This window comes from Perognathus longimembris, chromosome 3 (assembly GCF_023159225.1).
Source record: "Perognathus longimembris pacificus isolate PPM17 chromosome 3, ASM2315922v1, whole genome shotgun sequence".
NCBI classification, from domain to species: domain Eukaryota; kingdom Metazoa; phylum Chordata; class Mammalia; order Rodentia; family Heteromyidae; genus Perognathus; species Perognathus longimembris.
The window spans coordinates 13863145-13875364 of record NC_063163.1 but is presented as its reverse complement, the minus strand read 5'-3'; positions in this window follow the sequence as shown (position 1 = coordinate 13875364).

Sequence of the window (12220 nt, the reverse complement as noted above, 5' to 3'; positions counted from 1 at the left end):
TTGCAATTGTCTTTCAATGATAACTCAACAAAACACCTTTGGGTTAGCATTGACTCAGTGATCAAAATAGAGTCTTATCAACAGAATCAAGGTTTCTTAGGATTAGATTTATGCTATAGTTTTAGTCACATTTGCCATCTGTGAACAAGAGTGCTCACATAACTACGTCTTCTCTTTTAGTGGGAGAAAAATTTTCCATTTTCTTTTTCTTTCTTTTTTTAAAAAAATTGTTTTATGTTAATCTTGAGAAGATATATAACTAGATGTTTGAACCCTTACTCTACCACTCATGTGGAAGAAGCCAATGTGAATGCAGTATAAAAATTTCTAGTAATGCATTCATATTATGTTTGGAAAGAAAGAAAAAAATCTTCAAATATATTATATCTAAAGATTTAAATAAATGTATGCATCTATCTAACTATATATACAGATACAAAAACTCCTATATAAAGATAGATACATAGATATAATGCAGATATATGAACATAAATTGATATAAATATATTAGATGGATATGTATATAGATAATGTATATATGTGTAGTCTTCTAACATCAATTGATTTTAACTCAGTGTTTATGTTTATAATATTGCTCAAAATTATAAATGGACACAGATGTGGTTAAGATATGTTTAAGAACATCTGTGTCAGTTACTATATATTTATGATGTTTTGTGTGATATTTAGCAACTGGTAAAAATAGAGCAAGAAATCAAACGCACACAAATTCTCATGGTTTTTTTTAATGGATTTTCCATTTTTGATAAAATTGACTCATTGTGGACAAATTCATACTTTGGCATGTAATTTCCTAATTCTGGCCTTTTAATCAATGAGATAGGTTCTTCTCCAAGGAAACGCCTGGATGGAAATTCTCTAAGGTTATTTGATAACTGTGGAATTATAATTTATAAACAGATTTCCATTGGTATAACTTGGTTTCCATGTATACTATGTTTTATTAGTTATCTAATATATTTCAATTTTTCCTCCCCATCTCAACCCAATCAATCTTTTATTTTTAAAGCTTTTTTTTTTGCCAATCCTGGGGCTTAAACTCAGGGCCTGAGCACTGTCCCTGGCTTCTTTTTGCTCAAGGCTAGCACTCTACCACTTGAGCCACAGCGCCACTTCTGGCCTTTTTGTATATATGTGGTGCTGAGGAATTGAGCCCAGGGCTTCAGGCATACAAGGCAAGCACTTTACCCCGAGGCCATATTCCCAGCCCCTATTTTTAAAACTTCCTTTGGATGAAAATCAGGTGGTAATTTGTAACAATGACCAAGTGTTTGTGTGCATGTGTGAATAAAACAAACACAAACATACATCAAGAAACCTCAAAGCAAACGCAAAACTGCTTTCTGCAAGTAGCATTTTAATTGTGTTATGGGTATATTAGAATTTCTTCTTTATGACAGTGTTTATGGCTTTTCAAGTTTCCATTTGGTTCCATACCACTAGATGTTCAGGGAAAAAAAAAAAAAACTACAGTGCAAAGAAATGTGTTTTTTGCAGTGTGGGATTTCAGTTCAGGAACACATGAACCTTGAGGTTTTCAGCATGATTATCATTATCTATAGTCAAAGTACAAAAGAATCAACATGCTAAAAAGTAATTGCTCTGTTGCCATAGGGAAAGAGATTAGGAAAACTGTGAGTTTAAGGAAGAAACTGTCTGGGTACTAATCCCTTTTATTATCTACTCTAAGCCATAAATGATTCCATCTGAAGTTTAATAAATAATTATGTCATGAACCACAAGGTCAGAGGACCCAGGCAGCCTGTTAATAAGTCCAACTATCAGAAACTTTCTGTATTCCCAAGGTCACAGCACCTCTTTAAAAGAAGCATTCCTTTGACAGCGTGGAGTTGCAGTGCTGATGCTAATGTGCACAGCAGGAGAGCACAATTACACAAACCATTCATTTACTGGGTGATCTCCAAGGCCTTTCCTAACTTTAAAATTCTATGCCTCTGTCTAAATTAGAGAGTCGTTTTCATTTGAATTGACAAAGCTAATCATATGTTTTAATTAAGATATTTTTCTTTTTATTAAATGACTGTGTGTCAGAGCAGAGAATTATGCTAATGGAAACCCAAAGTCTGTCTGGAAATCCAGGGTCATAGAGCAGGCCGAACAAGTTTGCTGGCAGTTCTTGTGCTAAGTCCTGTGTCATTTGGCAAAGGGAGCAAACAAATAAATGCACAGAACAGGTGAAATGGAAACCTAATAAACTTTGGATAAACAGATCAAGATGAGAAAGACGATAATACAAGCTCAGGAGAGTGTAACTCTAATCCTATTTTCTTCTTCAGCCCTTAAGATTTCCCTGTCAGTCTACTTCTATGATAAACTCTTAGCTTTCATATATTTTGTATATTCTAGAAATATGAAAGTGACTTGGGATCTATGTTATGTCTAAAGTCTTTGGTGTATTTTAGAAGAGAAAATCTTCATTAATCCCTTCTTCATGAACCAACTCTATCTTTATTTAGAACTCATTTAATAAATTGGTTCAATCAGGAGACATTTTCAAACCTTAAATTTCAAGTAGGCTACTCAATTACACGTTCCCATGGCAACTCTATAATTACTGGTTCAGGATCTACTTTGTGAACTAAACGGTAAATATAAAGAGTGGTCTGTCTCTGTGTTGTGTCAGTTTTCCTGGTGCCTTGTGACAGTAGATTTTCAATAATTCAGTAGTACGTGAACAGATAAAAGGGTAGTTCAGTGAAATAATACCTCAAAAATGCCCATTTTACTTGCATAATGTGAAAACCACTGGTGCTATTTGCAGGAGCAAATTCAATGTGAAAGCTGTGTCATAAAGTATAAAGGGTACATAAAATAAAACGAAAGCTTGAAAGTTCACATTTTCCTTAGGATGATCTTTGACATTAGTTGAGTTGGAGGGGAAAACTAAGCATTATTATAAAGGAAAAGTACTTTCTACTCATAGAAAGTTACCTACTGGCATGACCTACTGTCAGATCTGGCATGCTCACAAGTTCATAAATTTTGAGATAGGCAAGAAGGATTGAAGTAATGCTTCATTGAGTCTCTTTGAAAATGCAAAATATGTCACAGATTGTCTCTTTCTCAACTAGGGCAAAATGGGAATTATAAAATTATCACCTGTGGTCACAATGCATATAAGAAATCTCACTGAAACCCCACAGTCAGGGAAACATAAAGAAATCCTAAAGGTCTGACCTAGGACTAGAACAGCCATACTCAAGGACAAATTTGGCAAATGCTTTTTAACCAACACTGAACATTTTGGCAGTCTCCCAGCCCACCACTGTAGCAGAGAAATTTTTTTGAGTTTGAATGTGACCTACTTTTCCTCCCATGGAATCCTGGCATTCAAGTTGTTCCCAAGATTTCCCAGAGGTAGTCTTATCACAAGACTCAAGAGGATTGAAAATTTTCTAATTGATCTCTCTTCCAACTTAAAATTCTTCCAAGGACAAAGAAAGGGAGTCAGAAAATCATTCTTATCATAAATATAGTTCTCTTTTACTTAAAAACAATTTTTTTGGACCTTTTTCTTTCCCAAGTGGATTTTAGCACATAACCAATAACCATAGCCCTTTCACTCCAACAAAATAGTGTGGAATGCAGATTAGTGCAAGTGACTCCGAACAACAGTAATTTTAAAATGAAATGTTAATCATTTTGAATTGGATAACTCTGGGGATCTAGACTAGATAGGCACTACATTGTAAGTGTGTCTAGTCATAGGACAAATGCCCTTTTACTCTTTTGAAAATAAAATATTAACAGATTTCAGTTTTATTCAGCATTCACTATCTTGAAGAAAGAATAATAATGCAAGAACCTACTAAGCATATTGGAATAAGCATAATAGCATTACCCAGTTAAAAGTCATTGGGGCTAAGATTTTTTGCATAATGGATACCTTTAACAATTAAATTGATGAAAAAGAAATAAGTGTTATCATTTAACAATGCATAAATGTCACAATGAAGAATCTAGTTCCTATTTCTCACTACAAAACTTGGTTGGAAAAACATAAAGAAAGACTCTTGAAGAATATTTTGAGTAGTTTCCTAATGCTTAGAGAAATTGGTATTCTAGTTCTTTCTACCATATATATAGATGTGTGTGTATGTACAGATATATGTACATATATATAAAAAGTATTCTAGCTCTATCAGTTATATATAAATTTCTCTAAAATATTATCATTCTTTTTTTTTTTTTTTTGGCCAGTCCTGGGCCTTGGACTCAGGGCCTGAGCACTGTCCCTGGCTTCCTTTTGCTCAAGGCTAGCACTCTGCCACTTGAGCCACAGCACCACTTCTGGCCGTTTTCTGTATATGTGGTGCTGGGGAATCGAACCCAGGGCCTCATGTATACGAGGCAAGCTCTCTTGCCACTAGGCCATATCCCCAGCCCCTATTATCATTTTGAACCTTATGTTTTTCTTTAACCTGAGTATGTATTTGTAGAAACTGATATACTAGATTGTTTAGAATCTTCAGAGGAAAAATTAGATTAGCGTGATGGAAATCATATAGACAATGAGCTAACAATAAGAATTCTTAAGCAAGATGTAATTTTATGTATATCAGACTGATCAAATGACTTTTGAATAATCACTAGGCAATGGGTGAAAGGAGTTGTTAGAGAAATTCTGGGTGGAATTTTTGTTGAAATAAAATCATTGTGTTACCTATGTCTTTCCTTAAATCTGTCATAGCATTATCATGTTAAAGAATAGTTCACCCAGTCAACAGAACCAGGCTATTCCAAGGTAAGTGTAGAACAATCATGAAAAATACCCACAACCCAGAAGGCTCTGCTCCACAGTATTACCAGTCTAATTCTCTCATGTTCTATCTAATTGTTGCTATAGATCATATCTTTGCCTAAAATTATTTTTTTCTTTCATAATTGCAATATTAATATTCTTTTAAAATGCATTTAACAATAAATTCTCCTTAATGCCATTCAGCTGATACTCTTACCTTATTGTCTGAAATTTAATTGTGTACATTTCATTAACATTTGTTTTTTCATCTTTTATTTCAAATATACCTGTATTAGCAGAGATTTTTTGCCCCTTGGTCAAGTAGTTTCGACATTCAACACAGGAAACACAGGAATGCAGAAAAGCATATGGAAATGTGGCCATCAGGAAAAATGTACATAAACCCAATTAGTAATAAATATGGATAGACATCAGTGTAAACTTGCCTTTCATAAAAAAGAAGAAAGAGGTTTGCTGTATATTACCAGATAAGAAGGTAAATAAAATATGCGTATTTTATTTGGATAAAAACTGTGATAATTGCTTTTGGGGAGTAACTGTTCTTTTATAATAGAGCTCTACATTTTTATATCATAATCAATTTTAACACATTGAAACTTAACTTTTACATGTGACATTTGGAGATGTAAGTTATTTGAGAAACTCCATTTCCTTCCAATCTTAAATACTATTGTTATTCATAATAGTTATGATAATTTCACTTAAATGTTTTAAACACTTCCTAATCATGAATACTAAGACTATTTTTGGTACTTATCAAAGCTATTATAACCAAAAGCATTTGAAATGTCTCACATGACCTCTCTCTCTCCGTCTCTCTGCATATATGTATATATAACCATATGTAAACATGTATATTCATATATAAATGTCATATAAGTCCATGTGTGTATATTCATATAATTTTAACTTCAAAATAGAACACGTTGTCAATGAAAATAAGACTATGAATTTTTTAAATACTTTTCTTTCAACACATCTCTTAATTGTAAATCATTTTTGTATTAACCTCTATTGGCATTTTATTCTTTAAAAACTTTCTTCTTTATTTCCTGTTAGAATATTCAACTTTGAAATAAAATATACACTTGTTAAGCCCATGTACTTCCACTTTCACTCTTTTAAAATTATATTAATTAGTTGTCCATTCAATGAGGACAAGTAACAATATAGTGTTACCCTAAACCAAGCTGTATGAGCAGTCAATATGTCATGTCTGTGCTTACTTTAAATGCATCTTTCTGCATTACAACATATATTACTCTAATTATGATCAATGTAATTTTCCAATCAGGCATTTCAATGTACTGTAGATTAAAAAAATGCTACTCCTAAAATAATCACATTCTTTCTCACCTTATTTAATTTAACTTAACACCTTCCCAATGATGTTTCCTCAAAAGGAATTCTCTAGCTCAAATAAGCATGAAGGTAGAGATAAATTAGTTATTCATAAATAAGTGTTTAACAGTGTCATTTCAAAATGTAAACAGACAAAATGTACACAGGCAGACCCTGATGAAGAACAAACTTTAAAAACAATACTTCACACTGTAGACTATTAGAATAGACTTGTTAATGTTTTGTGCTTCTGCAAATATTTTCTTTTTTCTTTTTTTAACTCTAAACTGTTGTTTATCCCATTTGAAAATTTCATTTAAAGTATGTTTGTTTGTGGACTATGAATATTCTCTCAATACCCTCTTTAAAATATCACATTAAATATGGTTCTTAATTATTTCTATAAGCAATACATGAAAATAATATTATTTATGGGTGATTATAAAATTATCTAATTTAGGAAATAAAATATTTTGACACGTAGATCTAAAGCTTTAAAGATTTTTTTTTTTGGCCATTCCTAGGCTGTGAACTCAGGGCCTGAGTACTGTCCCTGGCTTCTTTTTTGCCCAAGGCTAGCACTCTGCCACTTGAGCCACAGAGCCCACTTCAACCATTTTCTGTATATGTGGTGCTGAGGAATCGAACCCAGGGTCTCACGTATAAGAGGCAAGCACTCTTGCCACTAGGCCATATTCCCAGCCCCTAAAGATTTCTTTACGATATAAAAAGAATTCTCAAAGGCAGGCCTCAGAAAAACAAAGCATGATTTCCCCAGAGACTAGGGAAATCCTGGCCATTATGACACAAATGATAGTGTCCTCATTGCTTCTGTGATCCTTCAGAGATAGACAGCAAATGATCCAGAAGTTTCCTCAGTCCTTGTGAGATCACACAACAGGATTGTCAGAACTATGATCTAGAAGTAAGACAAAGACAAATAACTTGGACTTAGTTTGCTTCAATATCTGGTGAAATCACATTTTTCTACCTATATTGTAGACCACTTTTCCCATTGATATTGTTTCTTATACATAGGCCTTTTTGAAGCTGTGTTTTCAAATACAGAACTACTAGGCCTAGAGAGTGGGCAGGATTGCTCTAGTGTATACACAATAGTGTATAGTTACTTTTTGGTAAAGTAAACTAACTAGAGAACAAGTTTTGTTTTATAATAAAATTTTGACAAGCTCAAAATGTCCTTTCCTCCATGTCTCTAACTTTAAAGCATAAATTATTAAAGACTTATTTTAGATGCAATTTTTCCTGTTACAATAAAATATGATTCAGCTACTTTCCATTATTCTCTCCAACAAAGGTGTTTCAATTTTGAATTTAAATGCCAATATTTCAGTGACTGATGCTACATGACTCTTCAATCATGATTGTTTAGGTTTTTAGATGATGATAAACACTTCTGAATCTGATTTTACAATTGTACGGCTTAATAAAATATTCCAGAACCAAACACATGCTTCCATGTGAGTAAATGTACTGTATTGTAATGAAAAACTTAAACTTCCCAAACTTCTAAATGAATCCATACGTTTCTTAACATTCACAATGAATCAGCATTATGATATCAAAATACAATGAAGAAATAATGACTGCAAAAAATTCACATATTATAAGAGTGACAAGCAACATATTCCAGACTCAAGAAAGTACTATATACTGGCACACGCCACCTCTGGCCATTTTCTATATATGTGGTGGTAGGGAATCGAACCCAGGGCATTGTGTATAGGAGGCAAGCACTCATGCCACTAGGTCATATTCCTTAGCCCAGAATAGGAGATTTATTAAAACTAATTATTATTTGAGATATTGGACATATATTTCCCCAAATCCTTGAGACAACCTAAGGATGTGTCTTTAAAATTTTCCTTATTTAAATAAACAGGTAGTCAGTAGAATCTGTTGTATGAGGGGTTTATATCTGATGATTACAGAACCATGGGCCTCCTTAATGAAGGATAGAGCTCATATCCTCAAATGCAGGCTTTGATTGTAAGGAAGATAAATGAAAACTATTTTCTTTGTTCTTTCTTGACCATTTCTGAACAGATAGACACATCTAAATTCCATTTAGTTTTCTTACATAAGTGCTCACACTCCCCTGCCCCACAAAATGTTGTCACCTTTATTTCACTCTCTGTGTTACGGGGCTTAAAGCCAGTAAAAAAGAACAAGCAAGATCACTCGGCTTCAAAACTAATTAGAAAAGATAAGATAAAAAAAAATAGATCAACAAAGAGAAAACCTGAAAGAACATGGATAAGAGAGAAGTCTCTGAGTAGTTCTAATTAGAAAAGTTGAGATAAGTCAGTAATAGCTTGCTCTGTTTTTGCATATGAAAAAGCATTCTGATTATTCCTGATGAGGGAAACCATGGAGTATGTGTTTCTTTGGGTACGGCTCCCTAGCAGAAGATCACAATTGCTAAATAGCTAGGTCCATATGAACACATAAGATGATGCTAAGTGAAATAAACTCCAAGTTATGGAAACAAGTAGTTTATCATTGCTATTTTCAACATACCATGTGAAATTATGCCTTTTTCTTTTGTCTTTCTTCTCCATGGTTTTACCTCTGATGTCACTGTAACAGATTTGGTACCCTGGGTATTATATAGACATGTATTGGAGCTAGGGAAGGAAAGGGGAATATCAAATTGGAGAGGCAAAGGATAAAAGACAAACCAATGCAACAGCAATACTTACAAAACTATATGCTGTAAACCAACTGTACAACTCATGGTGGGGGAAGGGGGAGAAGGGAAGGCAGGAGTAAAATGACGGAGAAAGTAACAAGTTAGATAAGAAATGTATAGTGCTGGGAGTATGGCCTAGTGGTAGAGTGCTCGCCTCGTACACATGAAGCCCTGGGTTCAATTCCTCAAGCACCACATATATAGAAAAGGCAGAAGTGGCTCTGTGGCTCAAGTGGCAGAGTGCTAGCCTTGAGCAAAAAGAAGCCAGGGACAGTGCTGAGGCCCTGAGTCCAAGCCTCAGGACTGGCAAAAAAAAAAAAGAAAAAGAAATGTACCCACTGCCTTATGTAAGAAACTGTAACCTCGCCATACATTACTTTGACAATAAAGAAAAAAATATTTTAAAAAATGTTCTGGATTGGAAGAAGAATCCAGAGCTTTGAATGTATGAGCTTTGAATACAAATGTATGTGCAGGAACTAAACTGAATGTCACCTCCTGCAGGACAGGTAACATTTCATGAAATATAAGTAATATCTACTCACAGTTTTTCAGAATTTCAACAGATCATTAAAAAAACAAACGAAAAAGGCAACAACAGGACTTTATGAACTACCCTAGTTCAGGCTGTCATAATGGTGGAAAAGAAAAATCTCAATATTCTTAGCTTATATCTTCAAGTCGGCACTTGAGAAAAATAACTTCAAATTGGTTACTGCTATATTTTAATTTTGGTATAGGTTGTGCTCTGTGTGCAACTGTTCCTAAATACATGGGGAAAGATAATTGTATGAGTTACTTCCGTAAACTTCAGACAATTACTAAAAAAAGATGGCATAATATTTTAGTCAATTTTAACAATAACTCTATCTGAATGACTTTTTTGTATTTTATGCATATGTAACCAATGGGCATATTGATAACTTTCATATATAATAAACTTCTCTGTCTTCTTTTAGAAATTTTGTTACCCATTTTTGTCCTTCATTCACTTACCAATAGGTAGAATACTTTATGCACAATGGCCCATGGATGATTTAAAAAATCATAGAATAGGGGCTGGGGATATGGCCTAGTGGCGAGAGAGCTTGCCTCGTATACATGAGGCCCTGGGTTCGATTCCCCAGCACCACATATACAGAAAACGGCCAGAAGTGGCGCTGTGGCTCAAGTGGCAGAGTGCTAGCCTTGAGCAAAAAGGAAGCCAGGGACAGTGCTCAGGCCCTGAGTCCAAGGCCCAGGACTGGCAAAAAAAAAAAAAAAATCATAGAATAGTATGTATGTATGTATGTATGTATGTATTTATTTATTTATTTATTGTTGCCCATCCTGGAGCTTGAACTCTGGACTTGGTCACTCTCCCTGAGCTTTTATTCAAGGTTAGCACTCACCACTTGAGACATAGGACCACTTTCTGCTTTTTCTGTTTATGTGGCACAGAAGAATCTTACCCAAGGCTTCATGCATTCTAGGAAAGCGTTCTACCACTAAGCCACATTCACAGCCCAGAATTTTTAGTTTCTGATTAAAAAATAGCATTTATATATCTTTGTGAAAGTATAATTCACCATCCTTACTACTAATAATGAATTATATATATATGTATAATGTATATATACATATATGTCATTTCATTCTTTTAAAACACTAGGATATGGGGATTGTTACTCCACTTCACCCACCCATGACATTTTATGTAAACCTTACAAATAAAATCCTTACACATAAAAACAAAACAAAACTAAAAGCCTATATAGATCTGAAATGAGATATCTTGTCCAGATCTCATGGACATTAAGAAGTAGAATGTGTAGGATAACAATTGTTTCCATAACATGAAGTTCATATCACTTAGCATGATCTTATGTATTCATAAGGGTATAGCTATTGGACTCCTGTGATCCTCTGCTGTGTCTTGCCTAAACCTGTGCTAATTATTCCCTATAAGGGAGACCATATAGTCCATGTTTCTTAAGGTCTGGCTCACTTCACTTAGTATAACTTTTTCCAAGTCCTTCCATTTCCTTACAAATGGGACAATGTCATTCTTTCTGATAGAGGCATAAAATTCCATTGTGTATATGTACCACATTTTCCTGATCCACTCATCAACTGAGGGGCATCTGGGTTGGTTTCAGATTCTAGCTATGACAAATTGTGCTGCGATGAACATTGTTATGCTGGTGGCTTTAGTGTGATTATATTTGTGGTCTTTTGGATAGATACTCAAAAGTGGGGCTGCTGGGTCATAGGGGACTTCTATGTTTAGCCTTCTGAGGAATCTCCATACTGCTTGCCAGAGTGGCTGAACCAGTTTACATTCCCACCAACAATGAAGTAGGGTTCCCTTTTGGCCACATCCCCTCCAACAGTTGTTCTTGTTAGTTTTCTTTCTTTCTTTCTTTCTTTCTTTCTTTCTCTTTCTTTCTTCTTTCTTTCTTTCTTTCTTTCTTTCTTTCTTTCTTTCTTTCTTTCTTTCTTTCTTTCTTTCTTTCTTTTTTTTTTTGGCCAGTCCTGGGCCTTGGACTCAGGACTTGAGCACCATCCCTGGCTTCTTCCCGCTCAAGGCTTGCACTCTGCCACCTGAGCCACAGCGCCCCTTCTGGCCATTTTCCATATATATGGTGCTGGGGAATCGAAGCCAGAGCTTCACATGTAGGAGGCAAGCACTCTTGCCACTAGGCCATATTCCCAGCCCCTTGTTAGTTTTCTTGATATAGGACATTCTTACTGGGGTGAGAGGGAATCTCAATGTTGTTGTTTTTTTTTGGCCAGTCCTGGGCCTTGGACTCAGGGCCTGAGCACTGTCCCTGGCTTCTTCCCGCTCAAGGCTAGTACTCTGCCACTTGAGCCACAGCACCGCTTCTGGCCATTTTCTGTATATGTGGTGCTGGGGAATCGAACCTAGGGCCTCGTGTATCCGAGGCAGGCACTCTTGCCACTAGGCTATATCCCCAGCCCCCTCAATGTTGTTTTGATTTGCATTTCTTTTATGGCCAGTGATGTAGAGCACTTTTTCATATGCCTCTTGGCCATTCTCATTTCCTCATCAGAGAAGTCTCTTATTAAGTCTCTAGCCCACTTGATGAGGGGAATACCAAAATCAAGAGACACAGGGTAAAAAAAAGACAAACAACTACAAAAGCAATACTTAGAAACTGTTTGGTGAAAATGAACTGAACAACTGAACAACTTATGGGGGGGAGGGGAAAAGGTAATAGGAAGGGGGGAGGGGGGAATGAGGGACGAAGTAACAAACAATACAGGAAATGTATCTAATGTATGAAACTGTAACCTCTCTGTAATTCAGTTCAATAATTAAATATATGTGTGTGTGTGTGTGTGTGTGTGTGTGTGTGTGT